The sequence below is a fragment of the Pinus tabuliformis genome, chromosome X (genome assembly GCF_031772625.1).
Source record: "Pinus tabuliformis cultivar Carrire ecotype Pingquan chromosome X, CPIR1, whole genome shotgun sequence".
Taxonomy (NCBI): Eukaryota; Viridiplantae; Streptophyta; class Pinopsida; order Pinales; family Pinaceae; genus Pinus; species Pinus tabuliformis.
Window position 1 is genome coordinate 1,122,169,049 of NC_142308.1, and position 16,019 is coordinate 1,122,185,067.

The following is a 16,019-nucleotide window of genomic DNA, read 5'->3' on the forward strand; positions in this document are numbered from 1 at the left end:
CTGGATCTAGTTTCCACCATCCAGGCTGCGAGGAATTTTGTTATTCATTATACAGTGGACTATTCATAAATAGATGGCTGCGCCCATACTGTGTCTACATATGTCTATACTTGTGATGTATTACAAGATCATTCCTATATTAGAGCAGTTTAGTTAGTTTTCTAGTCAGTTTTGATCTGAGTATGGGAATGCCTACCTCAGCGATGATATGATCACATATATATATTTTGTATTGAATGTTTTTACAGGTTCCAACCAGGCTCTCCATAAGATGATCCTCAAAATGATAAAGTACTTCACTCTTATTAGATGACAAATACTGTCTTCATCTATTACAAACTTCACACTTTTGGGGGCAATCTGTTACACAAAATATTGTCACCATGACATTCTGCAGTCAGTGTGAGTCTATCACCACTCATACTTTCCTCCTATGCAAGTCTTAAACCTCAGCTCTTCATGTCAAGCCTTGAAAAATGAGAGAAAGTCCTTGAAAATCTCTAAAACTCTGGTTCCGCACTTTCTCTTAGCATTACCTACGGTCCCGCACCCCTAGTCATGTCCCCTGCGGACCTGCCCGCTCTGTTTCTGTGTAAAGGGTGCGGACCCCTGTAAAAGTCAAAGAGGCACAAGTATATTTTTAAAAACTCACTTTGGGTTATTTCTAGAAGCTTCTAGAGGAAATCTTGAGGTGGCAAGTTTTCTCCTTTGATGTTCATGCATCCCATAACTAAAGGAGCTAACCCCTTGATGTGAGGAGCTTATCCCTTTGAAGGAGGACTCTATCCCTTCATAGTTGGACCTGTAACTTCCTTCCTCTGCACTATAAAATGAGGCATTGGGCTGGTTACTAAGGAGGTTGAAAGATGAATATTTTTGAGGGTAAATGTTGTTGGAATTTAGACTTCCTAATTGAGCTTGAGAGGAGAGATTACATACCTTTTGATCTCATTGGGAAGAGTGTGAAGCTTGTCAAAGTAGGGGAGATTCTTGCTTGGACCCTGGGAGGAGCTTGTACAACATCAAGGCACCAAGGTTGTAAAGTTCTTCTTTGTTTAAAGTTAATACAATCAAGTTTATTTTCTTAATAAGCTGTCTCTTATGGTTGATTTCATGGATTCCTTGATCACCGTGATGAATATGATTTATTATATTGGCTATGCAGGTGTTATTTGATGTGTGCTTGTTTGTGTTTGCAGGTTCTTAAAAGGAAACTCATTCAGACGGTCGAAGCGTGGTTGCCACAAACTAGCGTTGGACTTAAGGTAGGGTCTAAAACACCTCTTGGTTTTTATTTATAAATCACAATATTTAGAGAAAGGTAGATTTGCTTGTCCTGCTTGTCGCTAGATATCAGTTGATACTAGGGAGATCGGTCTTGTCTGCAAGAACGATTTATCCAGCCGACAGTCCCTGTCACAAACTCTTATTCATTGATTTTTGTGCATTTGAAACTAGTTCTACCTTGTGTTTCTTTGGCACTCCTAAACACTTTATGGCATGCATTAGCACACCTTGGCACCTGGCACATCTTAGCATGCTTCCCTGGACTCTAGCAATACTTAGCAATGCCTAACATACCTTTTCACTCCCTCCTTAGCACACCATAAACGCATTGATACTTCTTGTCACAAACTCTTATTCATTCATTTCCATGCATTAATTTGACCAAGTTCTCCCTTGTGTTTCCCTAGAACTCCCTAACAGTTCCTAGCATGCGTTGGCACACCTTGACACCTGGCACATCTTGGCTGCATGCTGCACGAACACTCTAGCATGCCTTAGCACTGCCTAGCATACCATGTCACTCCATCCTTACCACACCTTAACCTCGTTGATACTCCCTGTCACTCGCTCTTATTCATTCGTTTTCATGAATTTTGACCTAGTGCTCCATTGAGTTTCCCTAGCAATCACTAGCACTCCTTACCACGCATACACACACCTTGGAACTTGGTACATCTTGGCATGTTTCCCTAGCACTCTAGAATGCCTTGGAACTGCATAACATACCTTGTCACTCCCTCCTTAGCACAGTTGGAACTTGCTAACATTCCCTATCACACACTCTTATTCATTCATTTCAATGCAATTGAATCTAGTGCTCCCTTGTGTTTCCCTGGAACTTTCTAACACTCCCTAGCATGTGTTGGCGCCACACCCTAACACTTGACACATATTGGAATGCTTAACACTTGGCATGTATTGGCATGCCTAACATTCCTTGGAATTGTCTAGCATGTGTCAGCACTTCTTGGCATTCCCTGGCACACCTTGTTACTCCCTAGTTTTCATGCCCTTATAGATAGCCTTAATTTTTTGTGACTAGGGAACCCAACCAAGTCATTGAAAAATAATGTTTTTCCTAGCCCAAAGTCTCCCTTTGTCTGAAATTGCTTTGCCCAGCCCCTTATCGCAATTGTAGGCTTGCTTCCTGCAAGTCCTATTATAAAATTCTCCTAACACACTTGGTCCTTGGGACACTTGGAATTCATCGACACTCCTTGGAACACACTCTTGCTTGTTCATTTACATGCATTTTTACCTATTTCTCCCTTGTGATTCCCTGACACTCCCCAACACTCCTCGAAATGCATTGACACTGTCTCGAATTTGTTAGCACACCTCTTCATTCCTTGGCATGGCCCTACACTCCTTAGCTATCATGCCGTCACAACTACCCTTACTTTATTTCGCAACTTGAGAACCCAAACAAATCTTGCCTTGACTACAACAACTTGACCAAGTTACAGTTACCACAACTAGACTATTCCTTGTTCACCTAAGAACTTCCTATAACTTCTCTTACGATACTCATGTCAAATATAAAATCATACAACTTAATAAGTCACGAAGACGAGACTCACATCCAACCATGGTCATAAAACAACTAAGCAACATAGTTTACATTTTGACATGTTAGCACGTCTAACAATCCCTTGGTACTATGTGGCACATGGTATCATTCCTTGCATTCCTTAACATGCTTTGGCACTCCCTATCACATCCTAGCACTCCTTGACACCTATCACACCTAGAACTCATTGAAACTCCCCATCACACTCTTATTCATTCATTTCCATGCATTTGAAACTAGTGCCCCCTTGTGCTTCCCTCACACTTGGCCCTAACAAATGCTAGAATGTGTTGGCGCCACACGTTGACGCCTGAAACATATTTTCATGCCTTAGAACTTAGCATGTATTGGCATGAAAAACATGCCTTGGAACCATCTAGAATGTGTTAGTACTTCATGGAATTCCCTGGAACACCTTGGCACTCCTTAATTGTCATGTCCTCATAGATAAACTTACTTTTTTTGCGACTTGGGAACCCAACCAAGTTATTGGAAAAACAATGTTGTGCCCAACCCAAAGTCTCTGTTTCTCTACAATTTCTTTCTCCACACCTTATCACAACCATAGGCTTGCCTCCTGCAAGTCCTATTCCAAACTTCTCCTAAAACACTTCATCCTTTGGAAACCTAGAATTTGTTAATAGTCCTTGACACACACTCTTATTTGTTCATTTCCAAGCATTTTTACCTAGTTCTCCCTTGTGTTCCCTTGGAACTGCCTAACACTCCTCAACATGAATTGACATTTTTTGGCATGTGTTAGTATGCATTTTCATTCCTTGGCATGTCCTGACCCTCTCTAGTTATCATGTACTCACACTACCCTTAATTTCATTTAGACTTGGGAACTCAACCAAGTCTTGCCTCGACTACAAAAACTTGACCAAGTTACAATTACTACAACTATACTATGCCATGTTCACCTAAGAAATACCTATAAATCATCTCAAGCTACTCATGTCCAATCTCAACTCGCCCCACTTAGCAAGTTACCAAGTCAAGGCTCACGTCCAACTGTGGCCATAAAACAACTAAGCAACATAGTTTACATTTTGACATGCCATAGAACCTTGTACGTCTAACAATCCCTTGGCACTATGTGGCACATGTTAGCATCCTCTACATTCCTTGGAATGCTCTAGAACTTCCTAGCACACACTACCACTCCTTGACATGACCTGGAACTCTACCAAGCCTTGGCACTTCCTAGGATATAACCTTGTCACTCCCTCCTTAACACACTTGGAACTCACTGACACTCCCTATCACACGCTCTCATATGTTCAGCTCCATGCATTTTGAACTAATTCTCTCTTGTTTTTCCATAGCACTCCCTAACACTCCCTGCATTGGAACACCATGGAACCTAGAACATCTTGGCATGTCACCTTGGAACTCTAACATTCCTTGACACTACCTAACATACCTTGTCACTCCCTCCTTAGCACACCTAGAACTCACTGACACTCCCTCTCACATACTCTTATTGATTCATTTCCATGCATTTGAAACTAACACTCCCTTGTGTTTCATGGAACTCCATAACACTCCCTAGCATGCATTAGCACGTCCTAGCACGTAACACATCTTGGCATGTTTATTTGACCTCTAACATGCCTTAACACTGCTTAACAGACATTGTCACTCCCTTTTTAGCACACTTGGACCTCATTCACACTTCCTATCACAAACTCTTATTTGTTCATTTGCATGAAATAAGTTGACCTAGTGTTCTCTTGTGTTTCCTTGGCACTCCCTAACACTTCCTAGCACATGTTGGCACACCTTGGCACCTAGCACATCTTGGGCGCATGTTGCCCTACCACTCTCGCATGACTTAGTGATACCTAACATACCATGTCACTCACTCCTTAGCACACCTAGAACTCGTTGAAACTCCCTATCACACACTCTTATTCATTGATTTCCATGCATTTTTACCTAGTTCTCCCTTGTGTTTCCCTATCACTCACTAACACTTCCTAGCACATGTTGGCACACCCTGGAACCAGGCACATCTTGGACACATGCTGCCCTGGCACTCTAGCACGACTTAGCGTTGCCTATCATACCACGTCATTCCCTCCTTAGCACACCTAAAACTCACTGATACTCCCTGTCACACACTCTTATTCATTCATTTCCATGCATTTTGACCTAGTTCTCCCTTGTGTTTCCCTGGCACTCCCTAACACTCCTTAGCATGCATTGGCACACCCTGGCACTTGGCACCTCTTGGTATGCTTCCCTAGCACTCTAGCATGCCTTGACATTGCCTAACATACCTTGTCACTCCCTCCTTATCACACCTGGAACCTGTTGACACTCCATTTCCATGCATTTGAAACTAGTGCTCCCTTGTGTTTCCATGATACTTGGCCCTCACACTCCCTAGCATGCGTTTCCGCCACACCCTGGCACCTGACACATCTTGGCATGCCTTAGAACTTGGCTTGCCTTGGCATGCCTATCATGCCTTGGAACTGTCTAGCATGTGTTTGTACTTTCTAGCTTTCTTTGGAACACCTTGGTACTCCCTAGCTAACATGCCCTCATAGATAACCTTACTTTTTTTGTGACTTGGGAACCAAGCAAGTCATTGGAAAAACAATGTTGTGCCCAACCCAAAGTCTCTGTTTGTCTAAAACTTCTTTATCTAGGCCCTTATTGTAACCATAGGCTTTCTTCCTACAAGTATTACTCTAACCTTATTCTATCACACTTTATCCTTAAGACACCTGGAATTCGTTGACACTCCTTGGCACATACTCTTATTCGTTCATTTCCATGCATTTTTGACCTAGTTCTCCCTTGTGATGTTATGGCACTCCCTAACACTCCTCAACATGCATTGACACTGTCTCACATGCGTTAGCATTCCTTTTCATTCCTTGGCATGCCCTGACACTCCTTAGCTATCATTCCCTTACAACTACCCTTACTTTTTTTGGGACTTGGGAACCCAATCAAGTCTCGCCTCGACTACAACAACATGACCAATTTACGACTACTACAACTAGACTATGACTTGTTCACCTAAGAAATGACTATAAATCATCTTAGGCTACTGTGAATATATTCTTGGACCATTACAATGTTTTATAGTATTATACTTCCCTTTACAAAAACCCCTTTTCTCTTTTGGGTTAATTTTTCTTGAGTGAACTTTCAAATGGTTGCTAATGATTTTTGTCAAGACCTTATATGAAATATTGCACAATGACCCTAAATGGCATGTATCAAAACCAACAAGATCCATTTATTTTTGTAATAGTGTAAGACAGGATGTGTTTATCGCCTCATCTGTAGATGCCCCATTTATTATGAGATTCAAGGGATGTTCTATTGTCTTTATCCACATAAATGCTTTCAATAACCTCACATTAGCCATGAGTGGTGAGCCTAGGGGTGAATGTGTGAAACTATTAAAGATGCATCATGTTTAATTTCCTTTTACATCATGAGGTTGTTCTCGAGTAAGGTTGATGCATCATCACAAGGGAGCATGACACATTTTTGTGGGGGAGAGATTAAAGTTGTATAATTCAAGTGATATACACCTCCAATGTAAATGGCATTATTATATGCTTATATCTAGTTGTTTTTATGTGTATTTCCTAGGTGTGATGGAGGATCACACATTCAGGGGGAGCATTTGTGCTTCCTAATGGATTTGCAGAGTATTGGCATTGATTTGTTGAAGGATGGTCGCTTGTATGATGTAGTTGGTACATTGATAGTGCTCATAGTGCTAAATCTGATTTATGTCATATGTTGCTTCCATGTAGATCAAATGATGTGTTAGAGTTGGATTATCTAGAGTATACGCTTTACTGCTTATATTTCCTTTTATAGATGTATCATGTTGTTGTTGATATATATTAGATGGCTGGATCATATGTCACTATTGCATGGGGAGAGAGTATGATGTTGCTTGTTATGTGTTGGATATCCATATGTTTGAGTCATGATGATTTATATTGCTGCTCATATTTGGAGAGAATACATCGTTGCACATGTTTATGGACCAAGATATTGATGAGTTGATTTATGCTGTTGTCGATGTATAGTAATGATTTGTTGCTTATACGTCATTGATGATATGTTGCTCACCTATGATGATGATAAGATGAGTTTAATGATGCAAATAATGCTATAATGATAGATCTTATGCTATTGTTGTTGTTGCTACCTATTGATGTGATGCTCATGATTTGAGTTGATGATGCATTATGTTGATGGTTGATGAGCCTCATGATGATGAGGATATGTATTTGCTGCTGACCTATGACATATTTCCATGTTGCTGCTATTAGATGATTTTATTGTTGTACCTATGTGGAGCATGGTGGTTTCTAGTGGTTATCATGATCTTGCTATAGGATCTTCATTGTTGGGATGGTGATGACAAAGTGTTGAGTAGTCATGCACCAACATATGATTTGGATAGTGCTCCTATTGTTGGTGCTACACATTGAGAGACTATGTCATTGTCTTGATGCATATTCCATGGATTACGTTGTTGTTGTTGCTTCCATATGGAGCATATATCATTGATCTTTGTTTCCATGTACTCATGTTACTTCATGTTTTGGGCATGTATAGATGAGAGCACCATTGTGTGCAAATGAAAAATCCATCTGTCATCATTGTTTCATCTTTTGGGCACATTGCTCATGGAGAGACCCTTGGTGTCTAGCATGTTTTTGTCATTAGCTATGTATGGGTCAATGGAAGTCCAAGTCATGTATCATTTTGTATATCTTTGATGTAGCCCCACTATATTGGGTGCATGATGTAAACTTGGGTCCATATAAATCTTGGTTGATGATAGCTGTAGAGGAGTCATATGTCAGTCCTATGTACTTGTCACAACCATGTATTTTCTACATGAAGTATTGCATGTATTGTACTTCATTATATATCTTTTCCAAAGTTAGTTAGAGTCATGGTTCATGAGTAGTAGTCTCTTACACTTCGCAAGGAGTCTTATTGCAGTAGGTAGATGTATTGCTTCAAAAACAAAGAGAGTGTGATTGTAGCTTCATTGCATGTTTAGCTTCAGAGATGGCATGGCATTGGCAGAGCCATGATTGGTAGCTGAGATTCTTAGTCTACATCAACCTTGCATCAACATGATATTGTGTTTGATAGGGGGATTCTTACTCTCATCTGACATTATTGGAATTGTTCTTCAGTCTTGGTATGACACTTTTCCATTGATGTCAAACAAAGAGAGATTTGGATGGTTAGAGATCATCTTTAGATTTGCAGCTTCCATTTTGGACAGAGTTGGAGATCAACCTCACATGTTGGATTGTGGTTGACATCAATGCCAAAGGAGGAGTTTGTTGGCATTGTAGTGTTGGAATTGATGTCAACAAGGTCTTAGTGTTGTTCATCATATGCCTATGTCTACCTCATGATGTGTGATGAGTGTTTGGTTGTTACAGTGTTGATCTTGATGGACTTGATGGTTGACATTGATGTCAACTTATTATGACTAAACCTAGAGGAGGTGATTTGGAGATGGATTCTACATGTGATTTTTGATTGAGGTTGACATATTGTTGAAGATGTTGTTGCTGCAGGTGTTTAGAGTGTTGCTACAGGTGTTGCATATGTCTCTACATGTCTTGGAGACATTGCATGTATTGCTACATGTATTGTGTTGTGGCTGCCTATGTTGGAGGTGCCTCTACCAGTGTTGAAGATAGTTGGATTACATGATGTTGCTACTGCAGGAGTTGGAGATGTTGTTATAGGTGTATGAGGTGTTAGGATAGGTTGTGGTTACTGCTTGAGGAGCTGGAGGTGTTGGTCTTGGTGATGAGGTTAGCAGACTAGGGAATGCTTGTCACTGACTTGTTACAGGAGTCCTTGGCATATGTCATCATTTGTAGACATTTCACAGAGGCTTGGAGGAGTGTTCAGAAGCTGAAGAAGATGATCCATTAGCTAGTAAAGGTCCTGGACTAATGTTTCATTATTTTTCCTTATCTTTTACCCTAGTTGCATGGAGCCAATCCTGTGGGAGCGACTGAAAAGCTCCAACCACTGGCAGACATGCCTATGGGAGTGACTGTGATGTTCCAGTCAAATTTGTCTAGTGCTGTGCATGCGACCAAGAAATTTCACGAGTTTTTCTCTGTATTTCTCGTTCTATTCAACTAATTTTTGTATTGTGGCAAAGCTTATGATCAGAAATTTTTGGTTTATGGTAAGAAAAGTTTGTGGGACCTCTTGAAACTAATAAAAGTTGAAAATATCGAAAGGAAAGTGGAGTTAGTGGTTTGATAGAGTCAATGATATGAATTCAAATCAAATCAAGCATATGAACGAAGTTGTAGAGCTTAGTAGTTCTTTGTAATTATTGAGTAGAGCATCCCAGTTCATCTATTTATTAGAGATATCTCAATGATAATTGGGTTGATTACTCTAGTGTGTGGAGTAAGTGTGAGATTGAAGAAGAGTGTGCAATCTGTGTGAGTTGTATTGAAATTTTTTTGAAGCACTTTGCAGTTGTAGTGGAAGTGTGAGTTGTATTGCAAATTTTCTGAAGCACTTTGCAGTTGTAGCACAAGATACCTGAAGTATGTTTCAGCCATCATATTTATGCAGTGAGTGAGGTGTTGAAGTGTGGATTGGAGAAGTGTTTGGTGAGATTGTGTGGCATCTAGTGGAGTATTTGGAGATTGTGTTCTCTTATTTTATTCTTCAGTTTTTGTTGTAGCTTTATATTTAGAACAATGGTGTTGTTGTGATGTTCAAGTTGAGTGAGTTGGGAGTCCAGTGTGAAATATTTTGAAACGAGGCTCACATGGAGGAAGTGAAGGAAAAAAGGCTTCAAAGTATACAGTGACTTGGCAGATTCAGTAGAAGGAAGAGATTCCTCCATCCAATAGGAGTTGGATAGTCCAATGGTAGTTGGGCAAGGATTGTTGATCATGTTGGCCTTCAGCGGATGGTAGTTCGTAGATCCAAGAGAGAAACATATTTCATGTCTGATAGGTTCTAGCATACTATGAAGGAAGCCAAGTCTTCCAACTTATGGTTGCAAGATGATCTATTTAAATTTATTCAACAAATTAATAAAATATATTGAGCAGCGCAACAACAACAAGGGTGGTTTTTGACCCAGGAGGAGGGTTTTCCACCAGAAACACTTGTGTCTATTGTGTGATTGATTTCATGGTTTTACTTGTGTTTGATGCTCTAATCTTTGTTTATGTGCTTTAGTTTGTGCATGGTTTAAAAGAATAATAATTTGCAGAAAAAGTTTAAAAGTGCCATCACTACTGATTCAACCCCCCCTCTCAGTAGTGATCTAGTTTCCAACAACATCTTGGCAGTAGGAGTTTGTGCTTGGGTTGAAGGTGCACCATTTTAGTTATGTAGTTTAAACCTAGTATGAATGTAGCTATGATTTATTGCTAAATATTTCAATTTGGCTTTGGATTGAGTGATTTGTGTTTTAATTTAAACCCCCACATAAAAAGTATAAAATTCACTCTAGTTTTATCTCAACCATGTAAGAATGCCGTCTGTGTGAGAAACGACCTTGCATATGCTTTGTGTATAAAATATCTATTTAGAATTTGAATACGTGATTGCTGTTCTAAACTTTTGAGACTTACGAAAGTAGTTTGTAGCTATCTCTATCACCATTGTTATTCACACTTTCATACACATTTTTTCATTTTTCATCCTCCCTATATGCCCTTCCATGAATAATAAGTATTACATTACATACACACTGTGTATGCGATTATTGCATTGTGGAAATGTTGTGCTTGAAATAAAAGATGACGAGCTATTATGAAAGTAAATTCAGATTGAAATGAAATATCTATATAAGAGATGCTAACTTAGACAAACAACACACACACACACACAAACATCTTGAAAAGGAAAGGAGTCATGGTTGTGACCTTTTTTTTGAAGAAAGATTAGTGAAATATTTGAAAGTTATTTTCTAATGACTATTTATTTTCTATTCTGAGTATTCTTTGGGCTAAACTGTCTTATTAATTGAAACAACATTTTTGAAAGTGGAAATGAAAGATAAAGTGGCACTAATTTGTGCTTTCCTTTAAGGTTGTTTATTTTCCTACATTAGTTTTGAACTCATTAGAAGTTTTGATTTTTATTAGTGTTAATTAATGTATCTCTTCTAGAAGCTTGACTATATGTTCTACATTACTTGATGTGGTCCAGATCAGATTTTGATTCCCTTATGTTTTCTGTGAAACTTAGTTACCTATTTATGATTAAATTTTACATTAGAGGATTCTAGGGACATTCTTGGTCGAAGTCCTCACAGAGATTTGTAAAGACAATTGGTCGAATATTTAGATTTGTCTTTCAATAAAAATCATTGTTGGTTTCTTTCTTTGGTTGGTTTACTTGAGATTTTTTTGAAGATTGATATTTCAAATTTAATTTTCATTATTATTTCTTATTTATTTGTAAATTCAATTTATAATTTTGCTATACAAGTACTTTGCTTTTATTTATTTTGAGCTTTATAAAAATAAAATAAAAATCATATGAAAATATGTCTCTTAGATTTCAAGACTTAAACATCCTAAAATCTCAATAAGAATCACTCAAGCTTTAAACGCAAGGTAGAAAACTCTCTTATCTCACTTAGCCTTATGAGAAACAAAATGTTTTGCATAAAATAGTAGAACTTCTCCCTCAACATCTTTTTCTCAACCATACTAGGGAACAAAGTCTCTCGTTTATTTTTAAATTCTTACATTTTAATGACTTTGCCTATTCCTCAACAACCATATATTAGGATACAATTTCCTATTCAACGAATTGTTTATTCAGGTTTGTTTCGATATATTTTAGAAATTTTTATTTCATGTGATCAAGTTGAACATTCATGGGATGCAATTTCTTATGACATAGAAATTCAAGAATGAAGATGTCAGACCAGGAGGGTAACTCCATGAATCTTATTGATTTTTCATTATGATAGAACATGGATATATACATGGAGAGGGAGACTATTGGGTTTCATTTCCCAATGTATCTTTGTCTTCCAATTCCATTTATTTTACTATTTACAATATTTACATGGATTTACCTAATCCCAAAGATTAGGTGTCAACATTCCCCCCATTAATCTGAAGGGATGTTGGTGAGTCTAAGCATCATTTTGAATCTTTCAAACTTTTCCCTTCCAAGCACCTTGGTGAAGATGTTTGCAATCTGCTCATTTGTGGAACAATGTCGTAGGTGGATTATTTTGGCCTCAACATGATGTAGAATCAGATGATATTTTGTATTGATGTGCTTGGTCTGATCATGGAACTTTGGGTTGTTGGAAAACTTTATTGCATAAGTGTTGTCAATCAAAAGAGGAGTTGAATGCACTTGTTTCTCCTGCAATTTTTCCAAGGTTTTCTTGAGCCACACAATTTCCTTCGTTGCTTCAGCTGCTGCTACATATTCTGCCTCAATTGTGGAATATTTTGGAACTAATTGTTTGTGTGACCTCCAAGAGACAACTCCTGATCCAAGACTCATAACATAAACTGAAGTAGATACCCTAGTTTTATCTCCATTGAAATCTGAATCAGAGTATCCAATCAAGATGAAGTGACCAAACTGTGTATAATTGAGTCCAAAGTCTTGATTTCCATTCAAATACTTTAGAACTCTTTTTGAAGCAGACCAATGACCCTCACAAGGGTTTTGCATAAACCTGGAGAGGATTCAAAAAAAATGAAATGTCTGGTCTCGTAGTAGTTAGGTAGTTGAGACTTCCTATTGGCTATCTTTACTTTGTTGCATCCTCAAATTCTTTTCCTTCAAGATGTGAGATTTAGGTTCCATTCCATTGGATTAGTCAAAGGATTGCACTTAACCATGCCAAAATTGTTCAACAGATCTCCAATGTACTTCTTATGGGAGAGGAATATAAACTTCAAATGTTGGGTTACTTCAATACCAAGATAGTAGTGAACATAGCCCAAATCTATCATCTCAAAAACTTTCCTGAGTTCCTTCTTTATGGATGCAATGTAGCTCTTATTGTTCCCTATCATCAGAACATCATCTTCATACACCACAAGATATACAATTGTTTTTCCAACTTTATTAACAAACAAAGTTGAATCATCAATATCATAATGTTTGAAATCTAGTTTCAGCAAATGCTCAGTTAACTTCTCGTACCAGGCTCATGGTGCTTGCTTGAGTCCATACAAGGATTGTACAAGCTTGCAAACTTTATGTTCCCGACCCTTCATAACAAATCCTTTTGGTTGGTACATAACAACATTCTCTTTCAAATATCCATTCAAGAAAGAAGTTTTTACATCCATTTGATGGACTTTCCAATAGTTTTGAGCTACCAAGGAAAAGAGTGTTCGGATGGTAGCCCATTTTTTTGTGGGGGAAAAAGTATCCTCATAGTCAACCCCTTCCTTCTATGCAAAACTTTTTTCCACAATCCTGGCTTTGTGCTTGTCAAGTGAGCCATCTTATTTATACTTGTTCTTGAAGACCCACTTGCAGCTTATTGGTCTGGTTCTCAATGGAGGATCAACCATCTTCAATGTGCCATTCTTTATCAAAGCATCATATTCTTTCTACATCGCTTCTTTCCATTCATCGTGAGAAGCAACTTATTTGAAGGAAGTTGGTTTGAATTTTGTAGACAAATTTAGTTGAAAATCATAAGAAACATCCATATCAACAAGTGAATCAGAATCTTCTACATCACCTCCATTTTGTCTGGTTGAGATTCTTGTTCCTATCTTTCCAACCTCATCAGGATGCGCACTTTCAAGTGTATTTGTCAGCTATTTTGGAGGACCTTTCTGAGATGACCCAGTTTGCTCACTTCACTGAGTTGGGGCTGAATCAAGATTTAGTATCCCAATTCTGTCAATCACATCACTCAAAGTGTCAATTGTGGCTTGAGCTTCATGCGGGGGAGAGAGTGCTTCAAAAGAATATTCCACAAATTGATCCAATATAGGAACCCCCCCTTCAAGATGTGGAATCTCATTATCGAACTCTTTAAAAGACTTTGCATGTACGAATCTATCCAAGTGATCAAGCTTCTTCTCAACAACATTGTTAGTCTTACACGATTCAAGAAAGATCACATCTCTAGATATTATAAACTTCTTATTCACTTCATAATAGAGACAAATATGCTTTGGAGGCATTTGAGTACCCCAAGAAGATACATTTACAAATCCTTGCACCGAGTTTGTTTCTTCGTTCCTTAGGTATCAAGGCATAGAAGGTGGAACCAAAATCCCTGAGATGCCTCACCGAAGGAATGTGGCCATACCACATTTCATAGGGAGTTGTGTTTTTGATAACATTATATGGACACCTATTCCTTATATTCACAACACATAGAACTGCATCAACCCAAAACATCAACTTAACATTTTTGAAAAACATCATCGAACACACCATACTTAAGATTGTCTTGTTCATTCTTTTAGCTACTCCGTTTTGTTGGGGACTATAAGGCATGGTTGTTTTATGTTTGATCCCATGATGGCGAAGACATTTTTCAAATTCATTTGAAGTGCATTATTTTCCATTATTAGTACGAATAGAGCCAATATGATATTGTGCATCATTTTCAATCCATGCATGAAAGTTCTTAAATGTTTCAAAAGCTTTAGATTTTTTCTTCAATAAATAAACCAAACACATTTTGGTGTAGTCATCAATAAATGTCATCATATATTTATTACCATTTGCAAAAGGAATAGACATTATGCCACGTAAATTAGAATGAATGAGTTCAAGTTTTCTATGTGCTTTGGAATGAGAATCATGAAAATACTGTTTTATGTGCTTTCCTAAGATACAAACATCACATTTCTTAAGTTTCCTATGAATTGTAGGCAAACCAGTAACACCATTTTTCTTCAACAAAAAAATGTTGTCATAGTTCAAGTGTCCAAATCTAGCATGCCATAAAAGACTTGATGGAAATGTACCTTCATCATAGTGAGAATTGTATGAAAAGTTTTGTGCACGAGGAGAGGTTCTTTGCAGCTTTAGAAGTCTTTCTTCTTCTATCCCAGTCATGACAAGTGAGTGATATGATCCTTTTATGACCTCAACTTTTCCATCAAATATGTGAATAGGATGTCCTCGTAGGTGGATGTGGACCGAAGACAACAAGTTTCTCCTCAACTTTGGGAGGTATAGAACATCATGTAGAAGAAAGTCTGGAATACCAGGTTGTTAGAGACTGATGGTACCAAGCCCTAATGGCTTGATTTTTAACATATATGCAAAGTATACTGCTCTCTTATCATTATCAGTGAATTATTCAAATAAATCTCTTCTGAAATTCATGTGGAAAGTTGCTCCTGAATCAAGAAACCAAGCATATTTCCATGAAGCAAGTGAAGCATTGAATAAGTCTTCAGTTACTCCAATGTTGCAATGTGCCACAACATAATGAGTGGACTCAAGTGCTTCACCTTTTCCTTTGTTAGGTGTTTTACCTTTTCCTTCATTTCTTTCCTATTGAATTATGTCCGAAGGAAACTTACATGTGGAAGCATCATGTCCATCTCTATTGCATCGTATGGAATGAATATTAGACCTTTCTCCTTGGAAATGTCTACCCCCTACCTCTAAAATGCTTCCTTCCTCTTCCTCTTCGACCACCTCTTCCTCTAGAGGAATCTCGTGTGCAATTATTTTCTTTCTATGCAAGGCACACAACTTCATCAAAAGACTGAGGAGTCGTCTTCTTCCCAAAAGCCTTCTCTCTTTCAACAAAATTATTCTCAAGGGAGTCAAAGGTAATCTCCTTAAGGTTGCCACTTGCTTGCAATGACTCAAGATAATGTGAATAGGTGGGATATAGTGCCTTGACATAAGCTATGAGAGGAATATCTATTTCAATACTAGTGAATTTTATGTCATGCATAATATATCTTACTTCTGATGCTAAGGCAAGAGGGTCATCATTTTTTAACTCAATATTAAACAACTTGATCATCAATTGAATAAATTCAAGTTCAGAGTGTGAGTCATACAATTACTTCAACTTATTTAAGTCTTCAAAAGCATTTGAAAATGGAGAAATATGGCAACTCACCTCTTCATTTATTGACTCTGCAATCAAGGCATAGGCCTCGCTATTCTTATTTTCCCA